The sequence below is a fragment of the Orycteropus afer genome, unplaced genomic scaffold (genome assembly GCF_000298275.1).
Source record: "Orycteropus afer afer isolate SDZICR_OR568_19922 unplaced genomic scaffold, OryAfe1.0 scaffold00307, whole genome shotgun sequence".
Taxonomy (NCBI): domain Eukaryota; kingdom Metazoa; phylum Chordata; class Mammalia; order Tubulidentata; family Orycteropodidae; genus Orycteropus; species Orycteropus afer.
In genome coordinates, this window is record NW_006921894.1 from 3,139,086 (window position 1) to 3,147,620 (window position 8,535).

General features: G+C 39.4%; 1 protein-coding gene across 1 annotated transcript in view; it reads left to right on the forward strand.

Moving 5' to 3' along the window:
* Positions 1-8,535, forward strand: part of SPIRE1 (spire type actin nucleation factor 1) — a 629,523-nt gene that overhangs the window by 131,121 nt on the left and 489,867 nt on the right. The gene's annotated exons all lie outside the window — the stretch shown is intronic.

The following is an 8,535-nucleotide window of genomic DNA, read 5'->3' on the forward strand; positions in this document are numbered from 1 at the left end:
TGTTGTTGTCTCCCACTCAGTTAGACACAAATTACAATTGAATAATCATAAAAAAATTAAATTCCCTTGCCCGAAAAATACCATGTAATCACACAGGAACAGTAACCAAAAAAAGAAAAAAGGGATAAAAAGAAGAAAATACAAGACAACCTGTAATATATGGGTGTAGGGCACTAAGAAAAAAAAAAATCAGAAGAATAATAAATGAAAAAAAAAATGGGAAAAATGTAGAAAAGAAAAACAAGGAACGGGGTTAATCGTGAGCAAAAAGGGGGAAAAATCCTTAAATTAAAAATAAATAAAGAAAGAACATTTCATTCATGTACAGGGAAAAGAAAAAATGATGAAAACTAAGACCTGGTAGGGGAAGAATAAGAATAATAGTAAAAAGGAGAAAAGTATTAATAATATTAATGGGGTTAAAGCAGACAAATACAAAGTAATTACCATAAAAAAGAAAGTGTGAAAAAGAAAAAAAAAAAAAAAAAAAGAGAAAAAAAAAATTGGTGGAGGATATGGCAGGGCACCCAGGCTCTGTCTTAGCACACAGCCTGTGATGGAGTTCCTGTAGGCCCAGAAGGTAGATGGGAGTCGGGGATGGCCACTCCTCTGTTCACCAATTGGGTGTGGGATATAAGAGTAACAAGAGGAATGTTTTACCTTTTCAGTCTTGCAGGTCCTGAGTGTCCTTAGTGTTGCTGGAAAGCAGAACGTGTTTTTTAGCCCCCGGAATTTGCGAGAGCGCTGCCTCTTTAAGTATCCAAAATAGTCAAGCTGCTTTTTAAACCTTCAAAATGGCGTCACCCTCTGGACCGGCAAAAGTCCGCAGTTCAGCCCACCTTTCTCTTCACCTTCTCTGTTTTTTCCCCAGCCACTGTGCATGGTCCTCTGTGCAGTCCCTGGCTAGCAGGGTGATTTTTTAGGTTAATTCTTAAGTCCTACCACCACTCGGGAATCTCCAAGCTGTCTGTGCTTTCAGGATCGCACAGGATCACTTCCAGACCGCAGGTCCGTATGTCTCCTTTTTTGGTATTTTTATGCAAATTCTTCTGCTAGTTAGGGTTTAGTCCACTTCTATATCCTTCCCTTCAAGGCTCAGGGATCCAAGATTATCCTCTGTGTCTGTGTTAATTGGTTTCCCTTTTCTTTGTTGAAGAGGGTGTGTGCAGTCTTTCTGCTTAGTCAGTCATCTTTCTGGAACTCTCTACAAGAAATTTTTTATCTACACCATTTCTCTCTCCCTCTTTGTTGTTGTTACCTCTGATTACATCTCTATGTTTTATGTGCCCTATATCAATTTTATTTTTCTATTTTATATAGTTGTTATTAAAAATCATGAAGAACACCCGTAGCTGACCTTCAGGTCTAAAATTGAACCCACACCTGTGGCTTCCAGCAAAACCAAAGACAGGCATATGAGTGAACATTTACACTAACTAGATACACTCCTTCGGGAGAATAATCATGGGAGAATAGAAGGGCTGTGTATGCACACGGACAAAGCTCAGGGGGCAGGAGTGCATGGAGGGAAAGACACAGGGAAGAGTTAAGTATTGGGAGGAAGTGGGAGTGGAGCTGTTGCATTATGGTAAATTGTAGTCAGTGTCATGAGACAAAGTATATGTGAACTGCTGTATGGAAAATGAATTTGCTGTGTAAACTTTCACCCAAATCACAATTAAAAAAAAATCATGAAGGACAAAACAGAATTATGAAGCATGAATACTTTATTCCTAGTCCTTATATATATCCAGAAGGAGCTCCGATGGCACATTAAGCACTTAGCTGCTAACTGAAAGTTGGTATTTCAAACCCAAAAGTCATTCTGTTGGAAAGAGTTGTAACAGTCTGCTTCCATAAGGATTACAGCCTTGGAAACCTGTAGGCAATTCTTCTCTGTTCTGTGAGTAGCTATGCATGAGGATCTGCTTTACTGCAATGGACATACTTGTTCATGCAGTTCTCTTTCTAGAGATCTTTTTTTTTAAGTATAGCTTTGAATTACTTTCTAGTGTCTTTTACCTTCCATCTACAGAACTCTTACTAATTTTGGTAGTACTAATCTCGTGGATATGAACTCAGCTTCTGTTTGGGAATGTTTTAATTCACCCTTGTTCTGAAGGACAATTTTAATGAGTTGACAGTTTTTTTTTTTTTCTTTGAGAGTGTAAATATTTCATTGCCTTCTGGCTGCCAGTCTTTGTGAAGAGAAATCAGTACTTAATCTTATTAGGGACCTCTGTACATAAATTTGCTTCTGTGTCACTGCTTTCACCATCCTTTTTATCCTTACTTTTTCAGACCTTGAATAAGATGTGTCTCACTGTAGATCTCTTGGGTTTATGCTGCTTGGCACTCTTTGAGTTTCTTTGTAAATTCATGTCCTTCATCAGATTAAGGAAATTTTCTGTCATTATTTCTTCAGTTACTCTTTCTGTTCCTTTTTCTCTCATCTCCTCTTGAATTCCCATGATGCATATATCAGGTCTCTGGTCTCTTGTCTCATAATTGCATTAAACTGAGCTCAGCCTTCTGAGCATTAAACTGTGCTCTCTGTTCTGATACCTCTTCAACCTCTGTAATTTTGAATATCTTATCTTTTAATCCAATGATTCTTCTTCCTGATGAAATCTGTTGTTAAATCATTTATTTCTTTGTGTTTCTTGTTTCAGTTACTGCCCCTTTTAGCTGCAATACTGCTGTTTGGCTTCTTTTTATTTATTTTTTGAACTTCAATTTATTCATGCATTGTTTTATTTTATTTTAAATCTTTGTCTATGTTTTCCTTTAACTATGTTCACCATTGTTTTGTTATATTCTTTGTTTTCATTATTTGGTCTTCCATATTTGTTCTTTCACTCCCTTAATCATTTTCATTTGGCTGACCATGATTTCTCTTTTTTGTGTGTGTCTTCTGATTTCTTTGTTGGAGCATTGGAATTTTCCATGGTGTTAATTCTCAGTTGTACCCAGTGTTAGGTTTCTCAGTTCTTGACAGTATTTGGTGTTTTTATCCACAGTATTTTCTTCAGAAAACTCTTAGCAGACCGCTTCCTACCTTTGCTTACCTTTTCTTCTTATTCTCTATAGTAGCTCCTTCTCTTTGCCTGGTAAAGTTAGAATTTAAAAATTCTGTGTATTAGTTTTCACCTTTCAATATCTCCCCAAAACACCAGAGAACACACTGTGGTCATTTTGTCTACCAGTGGGGCTCTGCCACTCAGGTGTAATATTGCTTACTAATAAGTCAGCGCTCTTTTTCTAGTTAGTACTCCCTTTCTCTGTTTCTGCAACTACCTTTTCAATTGGAAAACCCACATCTAGTGAGTCCCCTACAGGGCTAGGTATTGCTCTCTGGTTTTCTTCCTCATTCTGTTGGTGTTGCTTATGTCTAAGTTGGCATTCTGGGCAAACAGAGGCAGACTTTTCTTCATTTCAGGAGGAAGGGTTGGTACTACCCAAAAGAACCTCTAAGTCTTACTGGTTTGAGAACCCCCAGCTGCCCTGTGGAGCTTGGGTGAACAGTTTTTACTTAGATGACCTGCCTCAAGGTTGTGCGATAGGGAACCTTCTATAACAGTTGATGTGAGTCCAGCAACCAAGCTATGGTATATACATGGTGGCTGACAGATCCTTCCTATTGTAGCAGACTCCAGTCTTTGCATACCTTTTCTTCTATAGCAATTTGTAGCAGCCTGACAGTCACATGTGAGTGGTTTGGGGAAGGGTTGTCATGCTCTAATTGATCCCCTAGGAAGGTCTGGCATTTTGCTATTAGAGTCCCCATGATAGGTTGTTGTCTGACTCTCACCTCCACCTGTTCTCTGGCACACAGCAACCTCAATCTGTAGTCCTCAGAGCTGACCTGAAGTGGGAACAGATAGACTAAATATGACCCCCAGGGAGGTCTGTCTTGTTTGTTTAGGGGGTCTGAGCTATGGGGTGTGCAAGGAGTCTGGCAGAGTGGCCTGTGGACATAGACTTTACCGTAGAGGCCTTCTGTAGCAGTTTACAGCAGCTTTGCAGCTGACAGTGTCTGAGTGTGGGTGGTGGTTGTTAGGTGCCTTTGAGTTGATTGTGACTCATAGCAACCGTATGTACAACAGAATGAAACACTTTCATATGAGCAATTGATGGTGTGTTCCACATTCTGCACCTGGCCTTGTTTTGACTGATGATATTGAACTTTTCCATCGCCTCTTGTGATAGTTGGAGCTGTTTGTCAACTTGGCTGGACCACAATTCTGTGTGGTTTGAGCTGTTGGGGTGTGGTTGTACCCATGATGGGATCAGATGACCATGTTCTGAGTGGCCATTCTGTTGAATGGGAGTTTCCCTAGGGGTGTGGCCTGCTTCCAATATATCCAAAGACATCCTGGGAAGAGAGAAATTCTTCTGTGGATCAAGATTCTGTTGTGCTGCCTACAACTGTCTGTGAGTGAACAGTCCACCATTCGGCCTGGAGATCTTGGATTCATCATTCGTTGGCGTCAACAGCTAGTGTACTGCCTGCCAGCCTTGAGCTCCTCAGCCCTTGCGGTTGCAAGAGCCAGGAAAAGCCTCTTGCTTGACGTTTGATCCAGGAACTTTGGACTTGCCAACTTCTATAAGTGTGTGAGCCATTTTCCTAAGATAAATTTCTTTCTATATATACATATATATAACCTTTACTGGTTTTTGTTTCTCTAGAGAACCCAGTCTAACACACTTCTTTTCACAGATGATGTCAGTTTGATTTCTGTGTATTCCATCTGGTGAGGTCCATGTATATAGTCACTGTTTATGTTGTTGAAAAAAAATACTTGCAATGAATAAGTCATTGTTCTTTCAAAATTCTGTCATGTGATCTTGGGCATCATTTCTCTCTCCAACTATCAGTGCTTCTTCTTTGTTTCTAACTTTCGCATTCTAATTGCCAGTAATTAGAAATACATGTTGATTGCATAGTTGGTCAATTTCAGACTGCAGTAGTTGGTAAAAATCTTTAATTTCTTCATCTTTTGCTTTGGTTGTTGGTGCATAAATTTGAATAATAGTCATATTAACTGTTCTTCCTTGTAGGTGTATGAATATTATCCTATAACAGACATCGTTGTACTTCAGGATAGATCTTGAAATTTTCTTTTTGACGATGAATGTGTCACCGTTCCTTTTTAGTTTGTCATTTCTGGTATAATAGACCATGTGATTGATTCAGAATGGCCAATACTAGTCCATTTCCGCTCACTAGTGCCTACGATGTCAATCTTTATGCATTCCATTTCATTTTTGACAACTTCCAATTTTCCTAGATTCATACTTCGTACGTTCTAAGTTCCAATTATTAATGAATGTTTGCAGCAAATGAAGGCCCCATGTCATTATGGTCAACTCTACTTTGATGGGGCAGTTCTTCTCCAGTTGTATTTTGAATGCCTTCTAACCAGAGGGGCTCATGTTCTGGCACTGTATCAGACAGTGCTTCACTGCTATTCATAAAGTTTTCCAAGACTATATCCAACATTGTTTCATTGTTATTTGTTAAGGCTTTCAGTGGCCAGTTTTTTCAGAAGTGGATGGCATTGTCATTCTTCCCTGTCTATCTTAGTCTGGAGTCTCTGCTGAAACCTTTCTACTGTGGGTGACCCTGCTGGTATTGGAAATACTAGTAGCATAGCCTCCAGTCCCACAGTAACATAGAAGCCACCATAGGACAACAGACTGACAGAGGAGTGGTGACTAGGTGTGGGAGTTGCTGGCAAATTACAAATGGATCCCCAGGGAGATCTGATTTGTTGATTTTAGAGCAGAAGCTTGGGGTCATGTCTCTTTGTATAGACAGGGTGTGTGATGGTTAGACAAGTAGATTCATTTTGGGGGCCTGTTTCTTCACTTCCCAGCAGCTGTTGGTTTGCATGGGTGTGTGTGTGTGTGTGTTGGGGGGGGGAGGTCAGGTACAGGTATGGTGAGTGAAGTGATTTTCCTGTTGTTTGTACTTTGTTGTTCATTTGTTAATTCTTGCCTGTCTGCAATTACCTGCTGCTGTCTTCTGCTTCCTGATTCAGAGTTCCTTAAGGCCAAGGGCCATTCCTTTGTTGTAGTTCTTGTATTTGGGGAGGAAAGATCAGTATGAAGGTGTCTTTATGCCACCATCTCCTCAGAATTCTCAGGGTTAGTGAATTTTAACAAAGTAGTAGGAGTAGACCTCTCAAGATGGTTACAAAAGAGCAAAGTCTTAGTGGAGATGAGGAAACAGATAGTTGAATATGTGGAGTAAAAACATTTTAAGGAGAGAGAACAGCTAACATATATGTTCCAAGGTGGGAACATGCCTGTCTTGGCCCCGTAAAGACAAGGATGCCTTTGTGCTTATCGCTGAGTGAGTGAGATCTTATTAAAATTTGGATTTTTATTTGGTAAGCCTTTGGTGGGGTAGAGGTTATACATTTCCGAAGAGCTCTCAGGTAATGATTATGCTGCTAGTTCTAGGACCGTACTTTGATTAGAAAGGATGTAAACCTTATAGACCAATGTTGTTGTTGTTGTTGTTATGTGCCGTGGAGTCGGCCCCGACTCATAGCGACCCCTCCTTGGGTTTCTGAGGCAGTATCACTATGGAAGTAGGATTGCCCAACCTTCCTTCCGAGTATAGACCAATGTAGGACTATACATTGTAGGAGACTAGTTAAAGCACTAATGGACTGATGGGAGACAGATAAGAGAAGCAAAGATAAGAGGAATAAGGAATGAACCCTGAGACACTCCAATATTAAGAGGGTGGATGAAGACAAGGAAGAACCAGCAAATAAATCCCATAAAGATTGACCAGGACGGTATGGGTAAAATCTGTGAGTTGTGTCCGGGAAGCCAAGTGTGTAAAATATTTCTAGGAGTAGGAAATGATCATCAGCATAAAATGTTACTTGATAGATAAAGTAAGATGAGGAGTAAGAATTGATTATAGAATTTTACAATGTGGTTGTTATTGATAAGCAGTTTTGTTGTAATATGGGAGAAAAAGCCCTGTTGGAATAGTACTAAGAGAAGAAAGGAGAGGAATTGGAGATAGTGAACAAAGGCAATTTTTAGGAGTTTTTCTGTAAACCGTAGGTGTATTACTTATTACTGTATAACAGATTACTCTAAAACTTAGTGGCTTAAAGCAACTAACATATATTATCCTTTGCACTACTAACCTAAAGATTGGTAATTCAAACCCCCCTAGTGGCACTATGGAAGAGGCCTGGCAATCTGTTTCTATAAAGATTACAGCCAAGAAAACCCTATAAAGTTCTACTCTATAACACATGGGTCACTATCAGCTGGAATTGACTCAGTGGCAACAGGTTTTGTTTCAGATTTGGTGAATTTAGCTATATTATCCTTTGTTTCAGAATTTCAGGAATAGCTTAACTGGGTAGTTCGGGTGTAGCATTTCTTAGGCGGTTTCAGGGAACATGTCAGTTGGAGCTGTATTAATCTGAAGGTTGACTGGTACTGGAGGATCCACTTCCAAGCTGGCTCATTTATATAATTGCTGGCAGGAACCTCTCAGTTCCACACTACTTGGGCTTCTTCTGGTACTGCTTGAGTATTCTCAAGCAGCTATCTTTCTTCAAAGAGATTGATCCAAGACAGAAAACAGCAGCTACAGTGTCTTTTATGCGCTAACTTTGCAAGTCACATTTCATTATTTTGCTATATCCTTTTGATCACATGAACACAGTTTGGGAGGGGACTACATAAGAGAGTGAATCAAGAAATTGGGGATTGTTAGGAAACTGGCTAACCCAGGGGAGTGGAGAAGTTGGGATGGTAGTTAGAGAGGGAAGTGTGATCAGATAAAATTTTTTAATTGATAAAAGAAACAACAGCATATTTGTATACTGATCTAGTAATGATCTATTACAGAAGGTTAAATTGTTGATTCACAGTAGATGTAAGAAGTGCTGGAGAAATATCATTGAATTGCTGGGAGGGAATGGGATATATGGACAATAAGTGAAGGAATTGGGAATTGGCCTTATAGAAGGATGAAGATAATCTATTTAGAGTAGCAGAAAGGAAGACAGACTATATGTACATAGATGATGTTAATAGTTGGTTAGGTGTGATGGTGGATGACTTGTGAACATTCTTTTCTAATTGCTTCAATTTTTGTATTGAAATGGGAAGCAAAGTTATTGGATGAAAGTAAAAATGAGAGAAGAGCTGTTGTGGGTTTCAGAATAGATGACTAGGACAGTGGGAGAGTGTGTGATCTGTGAGAATGTGGTATGATTTCTGGGCAGCATTCATGGCCTTCGTTAGATAAGTGGTAATGAATTTAAGTAAGTTTAATTTGAAATCAGTCAGCATAGTTTTATCTCTTTTGCTACTGCCACACTCTCCTAATTTCACCATTATATTTGAGGGACAATTTTGCCAGGTATATGATTCTTGGTTGAAAATTTTTCTCTTTCAGGGTTTTATATATACCATCCCATTGCCTTTTCGCTTGCATGGTTTCTGCTGAGAAATCAGAGCTTATTCTTACTGGCTGTCCTTTGTAGGTAA